The 14,660-nt window shown below is 39.5% G+C and overlaps 1 long non-coding RNA gene across 3 annotated transcripts in view; it reads right to left on the reverse strand.

The window, feature by feature from the left end:
* Positions 1-7,804: 7,804 nt before the first annotated feature.
* The window catches only part of LOC141993432 (uncharacterized), a 44,865-nt gene continuing 38,009 nt past the window's right edge, over positions 7,805-14,660 (reverse strand). For 2 of the 3 annotated variants that reach the window (XR_012640857.1, XR_012640858.1), the window contains exons 2-5: positions 10,835-10,889; positions 9,952-10,059; positions 8,180-8,255; positions 7,805-7,925 (exon numbers count right to left, since the gene is read on the reverse strand). This is a non-coding gene — a long non-coding RNA (uncharacterized LOC141993432). The remainder of the gene's footprint in view (positions 7,926-8,179; positions 8,256-9,951; positions 10,060-10,834; positions 10,890-14,660) is intronic. The other variant, XR_012640859.1, reaches the window with a different exon arrangement.

The following is a 14,660-nucleotide window of genomic DNA, read 5'->3' on the forward strand; positions in this document are numbered from 1 at the left end:
CCTCACATATAAATACAACCATGGATTTTAACACAGATGCATTAGAAGGGCAGGCTATCAGCAAGCCCAGTCTGGCCCACATTCCACAACAGCTGCTAGGCTGGCTGGAACTGAAAAGATGGATTGGTACTCTGTTTGTTTGTCCTGACAGGTCATAGAGAATAAGGTGGGAATGGTAGTCGGGTCTCTGGTGGGAGGGGTCAAAAACAGATGATGGGACCATAGGACACAGTGTGAGTATAACATGAAGAGTGCACGTCTACGGAAAGGATGGGTGGGAGGAACTCTTTCCAGGCAAGAATCTCCCTTATAGAAGCCAGAAAGCCCCACATTCCAAGGCACTGCCTCCCCTCCCCCAATAGGTCTCATCTATTAGTCAGGCCAGCATGCACCTGGAGGTTAGATATAGTTTACTAAGGGTTAACACAGGCCTGGGTTTTCATTGTGTGTTGTGAGGGAAGGTTGATTGTACTTAGAAGAGGGTAATAAAAATAAATGCATACACTTAACTAAAATGGCCCAGAGGGCTAAAGATGCCCAGAGAATGTTAATGTTTTATGTGGAGAGGTAAAGTGGGTAAATAAAGTCATCACAAGCAGAACACTCCCAGTTTACTGGTAACACTCTGAGTCAATGGTATCTGAGTCAATTGTTTACGGGTCTGTGCTTTACTGTTCTAAGATGACACTGCCGTACGTTTTCATTTAAGCCGTGCCTCCAAAAGATTAAAACCATTTAGGGCAAAGCCAGCAAGCCAGCCTCCCTTACATTTTCACTCAGGAGTAAAACACACTCCTCACTTGGATTCCCAGTAAAGTGGGGCTTGACTGAGATTTAGTTTGACAGTAAAAGAGAGAAAACTTATCGTTTGGTGTCATGATTCGGTACATAGCCCAGAAGATAAATGACTCATTTCAAAAGTTGATGAAAATGTATTAGTTCATTTGCTGTTATATGATCTGTTATATTTTCAACCAATCTTACATTATAAATAACATCCATTAGTTTAGAGCAGCTGTCTGTCTGTAGAGTTTAAGAAATTAAGGTACATTCACACTTTACAAAATAATTTGTATTTTTCTTCCGGTTACTACTACATAGTTGATTTTATCTTTAAGCATCATTGGATATTAGGGTGCTGAGCCCTGTAGAGCCCCCTAAAATGGATACATTGATTAGTTAACAACATTAGTACTTACCAAACCTACCCATTCGAATCATTCCCCATGTGGCAGTTATATGGGACACATCCTAGCCCCACAATGCAGAAAGCCACCTGAAGCTCTGTGGACCAATCTGGTTTCATGGCCAAAGAGCACATCTGGAATCCAGAAGGTAAGCTACATAGCTGCTTGATACTGCCTTCCTGCCAGTTGATCTGACTCTGCCTCTTTGGGAATGACATCAAAAAGGCCATACATGTATGCAGAAACTCCTTAGGGTGGGTTTCCATGACTGACAGGTGGCATACAATGCTTCATACCACAGACTACCTTTAGTGGTTGTATAAGACTTGTCTTTACCCCTTCTTTTCTCAGTGGGGTAGAGGTCAGGACTCTGAAGGGGCCACACTTTATCCTAATGAGTTCTTCAGATTACTCTTTTTTGTTAAATATCCTTGTAGACAGTGCAGAAGAATGTTTGGTGTCATTCTCCTCTTGATAAATCAACCTATGATGCAGCACCTATTTTCCAGAAGCAGCCCCCCACTTCCCATAATACACAAGGTTGCACCTTCTGATTCAGTATACTTTAATTTGCTCTTGCTTTTTCCAAGATCATTTACAGAAATACAACCCCCAATGAACCATCTTAATTCTTCAGTGTTTTTACCAGGCCTAACTTTTCACCTGATTTTCTTTTTTGTACCAACCATTTCAGACTTTGATTAATTGGGCCCAAAACTTTACAACATCCTTTGTTGTCCATTTCAATGTATCTTAGTGAAGAATTATCTTTCTTTTCTTGCTTGTAGGTGTTAGCAGGAATTTTACAGATCTTTTCTCGTGACAGGGGTTCTAGATAATGATAAATCATTGTTACTGTTGTTGATTTGCATTATCATAGGAGCCCTAGTCATAGACCAGGACCCCAATGAGCTAGGTGCTATACGAACACAGAACAAAAAGACAGTCCCTGCTCCAGAAAGCTTAAATCATAAGTCTGGTTGAGTTCTTCTGCCAATATCATGGCTGTCTTTTCTCTTTTCACACAATACTGCTCTTCATTTTTTATGAACTGATTCTGTGGTGGTCCCAGATAAACAGCTAAATTGATGATTAGAAGGAAATATGCATTTATAGCTAGACAGATTAGTTCTATTTAGATTTTCTGCTGGGCCTATTACCTTCTGTCAGGTGCTGCTGCTCCTGACCACATATTTCTCTAGAACAAGTTGAAATACTTTGACCAAAAAGAGGGGGTATGGGTTAGTTAAGAAATGGCCTTTTTTTAAAACAGAAAATTTAAAAAAATCCTATTGGCTTTTAGAAAATGTGTTGTTTTTCCTAAGATTTGTTGTGAGGTTTATCTAAGTTTTTATTAAAAACAATATCAAACCTGGTCCTGAAATGGTATACATTTTTCATTTACCAAAACCCAGCTTTTTTGGTAAACTGATTGAAAATGAGTTTTCAGTAAACAATGAAAACTTTAACTCTTTCAATAAATAAAAAAATCTCTCACACACACAAAAAAAGACAAATGGTTCAATTTCAAACGCTGAGAAATTGGAGCACCGTTGAAATTTTTCACACATTTTTGAGTTATTTTTGTTTTCATTTTTCAACCTGCTTTAGTATTTGCTCTCTAGGATGTATTTTACGGCACTGAGTGAACTGTAAATGTACACGTAGCTAATCTATGGAAAAATACTTTCTAATGTTACCCTGTCCTCCTTTCCCCCGTCCATTTGTTTTTCTCCCATTTTCGCATTTTTACTTTAAAAATGGGGCAGGATGAGCTTTTACTACATGTCTGTACAACACCTAATGCAATGGGGCCCTGACCAGATCAAAGTCTTCTAGGCATTACTGAAATATAAGTATTTAATAATAATTAGCAGTTCTTTTTGTGCATTTCACATCCTCTTATCTATGACACTTATAGAAGACTGGTAGTAGGTAGAATAGGAACTATGTAACAAAAATTACATCTATTTAAAAGAAAACATCTACACATTTCCTCTTTTTATATTGGGTTATATTGTGTCACTTACACTCATATCGTGCCTGATGGGACATAATTCCATTTAATACAATACACCCCTGGCACTGTACCAAAAAAGCGAACAAAAACTTCCTATATGTGCAAAAAGAAAAGGAGGACTTGTGGCACCTTAGAGACTAACCAATTTATTTGAGCATGAGCTGTCGTGAGCTACAGCTCACTGCATCCGATGAAGTGAGCTGTAGCTCACGAAAGCTCATGCTCAAATAAATTGGTTAGTCTCTAAGGTGCCACAAGTCCTCCTTTTCTTTTTGCGAATACAGACTAACACGGCTGTTACTCTGATTCCTATATGTGGTGTGTCCATTACCCAAAGAAGAATGTATTTTCAATGATTGCTGGCATGCTTACTAATTTAAGGCATAGAATAGCCTTGGATTGTATGCTCTGTGTAGATTTTGTACTTTCCTGAAGAACGTCTCAATGCAGAGGGAAGACAGTTCAAGATTAATCTTTCCAACTGCAGTAGCTAATGTCTCTGAGGCTCACTGTAGTGATGTCAGAGTGATTAGTCATTCAGGAACACAATCAAGTACAGGAGAGTTTTTTCAACAAGGTTACAATACCCAAATAAAATAAGCATCGAGAACTGGTATCTCTGTGGGCTCTGTGTCAGTCATCCAAATGGGACCTATCTACTTTTTTCATTAAAAGCAGTGATTTACTGTCTTGGGTCTTATCACTACTTTCCTCCCACCACCCTCCCCTTTTCATCTGATTGAGAGCAGAAGAGGCGTGAGCCTCTGAAAATGGTTCTGAGATTCTTTGGCTACTAGGAAGACTATTCTGATTTTACTCCAGAATATAGAGGATTTCAAACGTATTTCCAGTCCCATATCATTGTGTGCACTTGGAGCAGTCTCATGACCTGTGTCAAGTCTTTCTGCAAATTTCAAATGTTCCCTTCTGCTTAAAGATTGACTCAGATTTGACAATGTGGAGAATGAGGGCCTGGTTTTGCTAGTACCATCATGATGTTATTTCTGACTGGCCAGCTATAGTAAGGTGATCAACTGTTGTTTACCTAGAACATAGCACATAGGCCCTTTTTACATTTAGTTTTTTGTCTATTTTTAATTAATTGATATATCTGCAAAAGTGTGTGGGTGTTGGGGGGGAGGGGGAATGAAGGGCAAATATCACTTAAAATCAAAAGCATATGCAAATTTACCATGGATTCGAATTTGTTCATTAGCTACCTCAGGCCACCTGGTGTAAATTGGCATAGCAACATTGTCTTCAACTGAACGATGTTGATTTACACCAGCTGAGGGATTGGCCATGATTGTTTAAAATCTCCCCCCCCATCTTATTTCATTTTTAATGGTAATTGATTGCAAAGTTATTGATCAGAACTGAAACATAATTAAACTGGGGGAAAGTACCAAGAGTCTGGATTTCAACGTGCATTTAAGAAACCCTGACATTCTGACATTTGCAAGGTTAAAAGATAGTTTCACAGTAGGCCCCAAAAATGTACTACACTTTTCCTACAGGATGCATCAAAGGTCTGTGTGATGGGGTCCCCCCGGGATGCCACCTGGAACTGGGGTATCACTGAGCCCTCTGACTCACCAGTCTGGGCTCCCTCTCAGCACTGGGCTGCTGTGACAAGCTATGGACTGCTCCTGGTCCTACACTTCCACCGGCATTCATGCAGGCAGGGAGACACCCAGCTGCAGTTACATGCAGGCTGACCGGCCACTATATGAACCAACAATAGAGAGGCTACAGCCAAAATAACTCCCAGCCCGGGACCCCAGAGCTGTACTGTCCTGCCCTGATCAAAACCCAGACCAGTATGAATTTATTACCCAGTTCACCTCCCCTTAATGTGGGGAGGAATATGCACAATAAGCGTGTGTTAAACCAAGGTGAGATTTTCCCCAGACACTTCAGTCAAAGGCACACTGGTTTAGCTTAAAATGTAAAACAAGTTTATTAACTACAAAAAGATAGATTTTAAGTGATTACAAATGATAGCAAACAGACCAAAGCAGATTACCTAGCAAATAAACAAAACCACAAATTAAGCCTGAAATGCTAGATAGATTGGATATGAATTAGCAGTCTCTTACTCTGGCTGCTGATATAAGCAGTTCACAAGGTTTCCATACACAGGCTAGAAACCCTTTTAGCCTGGGACCAGCACTTCCCCCAGTCCAGGAGATCTCTGTATGGAAACTGAGGCCCTTGATGATGTCACAGTTACACCTCACCTTATATAACTTTAACATAGAGCGGAAACCCTTTGTTTCAAAATCAGTTCCCAGCCCAGTTTTGGAAAAATACAGGTACCCAAAATGGAGATCATTGTCACGTGGTCTGGTCATATGCCCTTGCATGCTCTGCTGAATCATAGCAGCCATTACTTACAGGCTGTCTGGGCATTCTCAGGAAGGCTCACCAGGTGGGGGACAAGCTTCTCCTAAGGCCTATTGTTTTTCCTAATGGCCCATTACCTTGAATAGGCCCTTGAATATCTAGACTAGATGCATCTTGCCTAGTGGGTGTTGCCCAGATGTAACTACATTTGAAATACAGATACATAGTCAATACGCATAACTTGAGATACAAAAATGGTACATGCATACAAATAGGATAATCACATTCAGTAAATCATAACTTTTCCACAGACACCTTACATGACCCATCCTATACAAAATGCATCATAATTATGCCATAATCATATCATATAATAATATTACTAGGATGAATATGGGGTATAGTGTCACAGCCTGATCCTGGTGCTCACCAACTCAAACTCCCAGTAAAATCAATCAAAGTTCAAATGCATAACATCCCTCAGGAGCACATCCTTAAAAGTGACCTGCAATATCCTGGAGGGATGAAACCTTGCCCTCCCCTGCTTCTCTTTATGAATTATAAAGAAGTCTTGAAAAGATGAAGCATGGGGAGCTCATTATTAAGTATTTTCTTCTTCTTCATTTTTTCCTGCTTGTTCCTTTCCCTTAGAAGTTCAGGAATTGCCTACCCATGTCTCCCTTGGAGTCTCAATGGACGACTGGAGAACTAGGAACTTTATGAAATTGCATCTAACAAGGAACATAACTCTGAGCAATTGAGAGAGGTAGAGGTTTTTAATTTAATGCCTTTAACTCAAGTGCCTGAAAAACAAAGATCTCATTTGTAAAGATTCAAATCACCCACTCTGCACCCTTCAGCTAAAGGCTGAAAAGCGCTCATTGTGTTTCTTTGCTCCTACAAGGAGACCTCCAGGTAAACCAAAGACAAGACAATGTATTCTATGATTAAAAAAACAGGCATACTTAAACCTTTTGGGCCTTCTTTGTACATAGTAAAATAAGCACAATTGAACACATCCCTTTTTTAATATTTCCCTTTGTTGATCACTTTTAATGGACAATAAATCAATAAACAGTGAATCAACCTTTGTGTGTTAGGATTTACTAAACTGAAAGTTTATGGATGTTTTTAGATCATAAGGTTCTGTTGAAGTATACAGTAAATAAATGCTATAATAAAAATAGTAGCTACAGTAATAGCTTGTCAAGAACAGATGAACTGAGCTGTAGACTGTAATAGGCTACTTTTCATAACATCTGAACATAGTTACCAGATATCATTATGAATTTCTTAACAGATTAACCTTACAGGAGCAGTGAGATTTGTCATTGTCCTTCTAACTCAAATACCCATCAGTCACATGTTTTTACCTCAAGGATTTGTGGGGGACGGGGTTAGCTATATGAATGGCTTTCTAAATTCTCCAGCAGGTTCTGCTGTCACATTTAGTTGATGCTGTTAACGCCGATCAATGTTTCTGTTGATGTAAAGTAATCTTGCCATTGGAAGAGGTCTAATTTAGATGCAGCATACTTTCATTTGTTCTGTTTGGACATGCTATATAATCTGGTGCTGAAAAACAAATCTTGGAACAGCTTTTCTTGTCTGGACTGACAATTGCACAAGTTGTTTTGCCTTTTGGGACACACTGTTTATATCTATCTGGTAGATTTATATTCTTTATATTCAGGTGCTATTTCAGATTAGGTTTTATGTGATAAACACTTGGGCAGACAAAGTAGCTTGTTCTTGTCTGGCTAATACTAAATAACTTTCATTGCAACCAGTCAGGAATATTATAAACTTGTAGCTTCAAGACATATCATTCATAAATAAACACTAATTGATTTATTCTGGAAATATATACATTACCTCTGAAGATAGTTATACATTTTTAGACTTTGCATTTGCTCTCATATACATTTAATTACTGCATTACCATCATGCTCAAAAGCCACAGCTGTCAGCTTCAACTGATAAAGTACACTGACATGAATAAAACAAAATTGCAGTTCGATATGTTAATATGGTTCCATAGCTATTTAAACAATCTAAGAACATACAGAAAATAAAACATGGCTACAGATAAAATACTGAAGTACGAGTCAATTTGTTTTACTCTTAAATGTTTTGTATGATTATTGGGAATTTAAGATCAGTTCGCTCTAACGTTATGGAGCTAGAGGCTCACTGGGTGTAAATCAATTACTTCAGTGGAGCTATGCTGCTTTACACCAGCTGAGGATCTGGTCCATTGCCCATAGGTCTCATAAATGATCATTTTGCATTGGCCTTCTGCCCAGGCTGAATTCCTCCCATGCTGAGTTTGGAGGGGTAGAGGAGGTGGGGTAGAAATCGTAATTCTGCCTCTACAAGAAAAGGTAGCATGTCAAAATGAAAAAAAGACACAATAAGGAGGTGGTTTTGGTTTCAGATTGAATCCAGACTAGACAAATACCCTGCTGGACACAACCCAGGATTTTCCTTTCACATGCATGCAAAACAACTCCCCAAAACCTAACCTTGACATCAGTGTGAGAATAACACTGAAGTGAATAGTAGTATATAAAGCGCACACCATCATGAATTGTGCCATACTTCATCATTCTGTGGCTTCCCATACCTTTTCTGCAGCTTTGTCGACTGAGCCAAATATCACAAGTTGATGTATGAATCAATGAGGGCTGCTGTCATCACTTCTGTGATATGTATAACAAAAGATACAACAATGGGGCTTTAGAGCTTACTAGCTGCATTAAATAACTAAGATTTGTTTTAGCTAAGCTCAGTGTTGGCTGGATCCAGCACCCATTCAAATCAATGCAAAGTCTTCCACTGACTTCAGTGGGTATTGGATCAGGCCCACTATGCAATATGTTAGCTCTTTCCTGTAGTAAATGCAAGATAATACCACACATACTGAACTAACCACATCTATTACCTTAAGCAAATAAGAGAGAAATCTACTAAAAGAAACTACAAGAGAAGGAGCGTGGTTTGTTTCACATAAGGAAATATGAGATCATTAAATGGCACATATCGAGTTACATTAAAAATTGATTAAAAAAACAAAGAATAGTCACACAATTAAAGAAGATCTGAAGAGGTAGATCAAGTTAGAACAGATGAAAAGTCTCATGCATTAAGGACCTGATTCTATAAAATGCTTAAGCATGTACTTAACTTTTAAGCATGTGAGCAGTCCCATTGAAATCACTGAGACCACTCATGCTTAGTTCTACATGTCCTTATGTATCTCGCTGAACTGGGGCCAAAGTTATCAAGTTCATTCAGTACCTGACTAGTAGAAAACATCACCCCAGTTAATTCACAAGACTTATTATGTAGATTTATTTCTGACAATGCAATAGTTTGGTCTGGATCACAGTCTGGTCCAAATATTTTGACTCTTCCATACTTCATGGTGCCCATATTCAAAATAGTGCATTGGAGATAGGCATGGAACATATACATCCTTGTTTAGAGCTGCCAGCACGAGCCCTAAGCATCACTTAACTTCTGTTGAACGCTGATTTTGAAGGCATAAGTGGCACAGAGGCCTAGTAGCAGCCCTCCACAAACGGATGTTTTTTTCAATGTTCCATTCAGCATAGAAATCTTCATATAAGAAAAGATTAATGATCTTTCTGGTCCTCTCTCTAAGAGTTGGCTAATGCCTGACAAACCAGGGATTATATGTAATTCCATAAGGGAGGGGGACCACAGCCCTCCAGGAACTAAGAGCAGTGGGGGTGGGGGATAATTAGGCAAATGAACTCAGGTTAAACTCATTGGGCAAATGAACCCAAGAGGTGCTATCACCTGGTGAGACTTGGATAAACTGATTCAAACTGGATTTTCTAGAGACCAGCAAACAAAGAAAGGTTATTTATCCAAAAGTCCTGAGTTTAAACTGACTCAGAGCCTGCTTTCTGACCCAGCAAATGGACAGGACCTTCTGTCCCTCCCAGGGGAATTCCCAGTCCTTAGGGAAGGGTTCTTTTAGTGCTTTTAATGTGTTTTCTCTGCAATGCTTTTACCTTAAAAATAAATGTGCTTGCTTAGCAAGGGCTCTGTGGTAACTTATACCTATAGGCAATTGTGCTGTTTATAGCCTCTGAAGTGAAAAGTAGAGCAGGCCTGTTGAGGCAGTCTGACTTTGCTGGCGAATTCACAGGTAGGCAGGGAACTGTGGAGCCTGGAAATATCCCAGTCAGGAGAGGCAGATGTGTGTGTGTGTGTGTGTGTGTGTGTGTCTTCCCAAGAGAGGTAATGACTGGAGAATCAGAAACCTGAGAGTGGATGTCCTTGCTGGACCATGGAGAGGGAATACAGGCATAGTTGCCCTGAACTGTTATAGTTACCAGTGCAAATTAGAGAAGCCTGCTTACCCACCCTTTACAATCTTCTCCGTCCTGAGCTCCTTGGCAACAGCTTAGGATGTGGGTCAGACTGAAGAAAGATGTCCCCAGTCATTGATATCTACAATTTACATTAAGTAGCCTTTATAAAAGAACAAAAAGCTTTTATTGAGCGAGTGAGTGAGTGAAATATCTCATATATATTAAGAGGATGGTACTAATAGGTGCCCTTATGCACAATATCAACAGTATCAAGCAATGTCAAGTATATAAACCAGCTCTGGTTATCAAGAAAATCAGATTTTTAAGAGTTACATGTACTTGAATTAAATTACACTAAGAAGTTGGTAACATACTAAAACAATCTTTAAAGGTTTTGGGTTTACTAGCAAGGGCTTATGTTTCCCCCATTCCTCCTCATTAGTGAGAGTCCCTGGGCGATCAATATTGGAATCGAATGAATCAGTTTTTAAAGCAGTGTCAAGTGGTATCCACAATTGAATTATTTATGCTATTGGGTGACAGCTATATGCATCCAAAAAAATAATTTAGCACAATATTAGTAATATGAAATATAAAGGGCTTGATTTTGAAAAGTTGTCTCCAAATTAGTGCATATGATTTTGTGCCCAGAAATAATTGCCGGCATGTCTCACAACACTTAGATATCTACCTACCTACCACTCTCTGGGGTAATTCTTCTCACAAATTGGGAAATATGATGTCTTGGCAATTCTGTGGGCTTATTTTATAGTTGTCTCACTACTACTTGTGGGTGCAAAAATGAAGGTGCAAAAACAGAGGCTGCATCGAGGTGCTTTTTAAAAATAAGTGTCAAAATACAGATAGCACACACAAAGATATGGATGACATAATAACCATGGACAAGTTGTCTATCATGGTCCACTCATGCTCACCTTAGTCACATTGTATTCTCAGAAACTTCAGAGGAAGCATTCATTGGTTTCATGCCTAGATAAGATATATAAAGGGGAAAAAATGATCCGAGTTCATAATTATGAAAATATTGCCCCCCTCCCCCCAAAATAGAATGAGCATGGTCGAAGAGAAATCAGTCAGACCTCACTGAAATTCTGCTGATTTACACCAGCTGAGAATCTGACCATAAATTTTTATTTTCGGGGACTATCCACTGAGGCATCCTTGTTCTTTAGGGTCATATCCATATTCCCATCTCTTCCAAGTAGAAACAGCCTTTATTTTGGGGAACAAATATCAAGACGAAGAAAGAAAATCTGTTCTGAAAAGTTTGTTTTCCTGTGATTACATCTTTTTGCTCATTGCTGTACCTTTCCAAAGTTCTTGTTTTCATGCCAGTATAAATCATGCCCAGAGTCATCTGATCAGGTAAACAGTATAATTGATTAACATAATTAGGATGAAACCTACCAAAGTCTGTTTGAATCATTAGGGGGTATTGTGCACGACATCACTCAGTGATACTTCGCAACTCATCTATGAAAAGAAATAGTATATCAGATCTCAGGTGGGTTTAGGCGATGCAGTGCATCCCAGTTTAGAGCTCGGTGCTTCATTTGCCTTACTAGAAGCCAACTTATTTAACTTTGTTTAGTTTTACAAAGAAATTACAGTAAGTGGAGATCACCATGTTGTGACTTGTATTATGATGTTTTTTTTATTATTATCCTCTTGTAACAAAGAGATGCATTTAATACATATGTAGTATTCTCCTTAGAAGGTTTAGTAATGATTTCATGCAATCTTTCTGCATCTCAATTAAGGAGAGGGCATTCAGGAAGTAAAGACAATGAAAGAGCTTTAAATGTAATAAAATATATTTTGGTTATTATGAAAAATGCAAACGTTCATCTAGAAATGTATGAAAATACTACTTGCTGAAATAAAACCTCCATGTTTAGTGGGTGATCTGACATCTTAATTAGCTGCTAAAGTGTACACAAATCTAAGACCTGTGCAAACATAGAAAGGGAGAGAAAGTGAGTACTCCTACCCTTTAAGAAAGATCAAAATGTAGGGCTTGATTGTATTTTTCAGCCCCCTTTTAGTAAGGGGCAACATATAGCTGAGCTGTCCCATGAGCAGACCAGAGAGGGAATTAAGATTTATAGGGTGAAATCAGTGGGAGTTTTGTCATTGATGGGTCATAGGGTCATCAATGACAAGTAGCGAAGATGGTCAAGGATGCAACCCCATGCGTTGGATGTCCCTAAAGCTCCAACACCCAGACACTGGAACTGGACGATGAGGGATGGATCATTTGAAATTGGCCTGTCCTGTTCTTTCCCACTGAAGCATCTGACGCTGGCCACTGACAGAAGTCAGAATAGTGGGCTAGATGGACCATTGGTCTGACCCAGTATAGCCGTTCTTATATTCTTATGCCGTTGATGTCAATGGAGCTAGGATTTAACCCATAGAATCTCAATTCCTTGCTCTTGCTCTAAGTGGAGAAATAATCTGTTGTTGATGTATCCAGTAGCAGATTATTTCTCCCTCTGCTTCAATTTAACTCCATTAGTCTTGCGCTCTGCTCTGTGTCATAAAGGCAGGTCCACAATCTTTCCCTTACTTGTAAACCTTGTTTGATTATGATGTGAGCACACAGCGCAGCCCTTGTCATATCCACTCCTGATATAATAAATGTACAAAGAAATACACCTAAGCAAATATGCGCAGATCTCATTCTCTATTACTAGATATGGTCTATAGTACACAGCAAGATGTGCTAGCCCAATACTAACACATCACCCAGATGACAGTTTGGGGTTGAGTGCCATTGAACACCAGGGTGTGCCTCTTCAATGTATGATGAAGGAATTTAGCCATGTGACTGGTAACTGTTAATGGAAGTTGCACAGCGGAAGCCCCACTCACTACACTGAAGATTTTCTCTCATAAATATTTCCAGGTTATCACAAAAGCAAACAAAGTGAGCATCAATCAGAGCCCTACCTGTACTGAATAACATCATGCTGCTCCATTATGAAAGCTGGCAGTATGCATTATTCATTGCTTATCTGATCTAGTGGTTATGCATTGGACAATGTTACACAACACATGGAGATATTGGCAAGGATTCTCTCCCCACAGCCCATCCCCTGTACAGTGCCGTGGCAGTGTAAAGGGACTGGGAAATACCCTTAACAATTCCCCCAATGAAGGCACTGTGGAAGGATATTGTAGAGGTCTTGCACAGGATGTTTCTCAACCCTAGGTAGAGAGGGCATGCTAGGAGATAGGGTTGGGGTAGAAAGTGCTTGTTGGAGTTGAGTGGGGCAGGCCACAGCGCATAGCATTGCTGAGATTCTGGGTAGTGCTGCTGCCCATAGACATCCATAAATGGACTGAGTTGTTCTGGGGCCACACTGGTGCCCAGAACAGCCAGTATCAGAAAGGTATAAAGATGGCTTAAAGCAACTATAGCCCCACTTCCACCTCCAACAGGTGCAGCACACAATTGCTCCTCTTAGCTCAAAACAGAATAAATTTTGTTTCCTGCCCTGTCAGCATGAAATCCTTCACGCACCCTTTGTGGTCATCCCTTTGGAATTCCCTGCAGCCACTTTTGAACTTGGGCATTTTCAGTCCATACCTGGACACCTGAATGAAAGGGGTCTGGTCTTTAGAAATGCTGATCAGCTGCAGCTCCTATTGGTGCTGATAGAATTTTTAGGGTGCTCTTCTTCCCTGAAACACAGACCACTTTTACGTGGATGCCCAAATATGGGTTTCATAGCCTAACTTGAGACACGTAAGTTTGAATATGTTGGCCAAATCTTTTAAAGCTGTAAACAGGGCTGCAGATAGTCTATCAGAAATATTGACCTCATATCTGGATGCTATCATGGGATATTGCCACATTTAGCTGTTTGTCCCACAGGGTGAATGTAGGTATTCACAAATCATACTATTTCAGCAATGCCAGTAGAGCCTGTGTTAGTCACAGATGCAGATAAAGCTATTTAAGATTGCCTTTGGGTGACCATTCTAAGAAAGTAACTTCTGAAGATATCTTGAAAATGATTGAATTACTGAACCTGAAAATTACTATTGCCTGCAGCGTTTAACCTGTAACACCTCACCGTGTTGCCCTGTGCTTGTTTAAATTGCTATGTATTCCATGTCAAATTAGAAAATGGACAAGGTAGATGAAGCAAACAGTGGATAATGTGAGCAATGGAAAAAGTGACTATGAAAAGAATTGTCACCCAAATACTTCCTCTGAAATTCTTGGTAGGAAAAGCCAGGTTTTACAAACGCTACAGCTAAGCAAATCCATCTGGATAAAATGAAAATTTATCTGTACCTTGACCTAAAAACTCAAAGCAAATCTTTTATGGTGTTTCACATTCAAGTAACTTTGAAACAGAGGTTGTGGGGTATTTGTTTTTCATTTGGTTTGTTGATTTTTGTGTTTTTTTTGGGTTGTTGGTTGGTTTCTATTTATTTATTTATTTATTTATTTATTTATTTATTTTATTTATGTATTTATTGCCTCTGAGAGCAAGGTATTTCCAAATTCCATCTGGAACCAGAAATGGAAGGTCCAAAACACCCCAGAATGCCCTGTGATGGGTTTCCCTGCCCCATGGTGCCACTTGGGACCGGGGTACCACTGAGCCCGCCTGACCCACCAGCCTATGTTCCCTTTACACTGTACTGCTATGCAGCCTGTCAAACCCTTCCCCAGGCTTCAGACTGCACTTTACCAGCACAAAAATAGGTAGGTACACACCCAGC

Source organism: Natator depressus, chromosome 9, assembly GCF_965152275.1.
Source record: "Natator depressus isolate rNatDep1 chromosome 9, rNatDep2.hap1, whole genome shotgun sequence".
In the NCBI taxonomy this organism is placed as follows: domain Eukaryota; kingdom Metazoa; phylum Chordata; order Testudines; family Cheloniidae; genus Natator; species Natator depressus.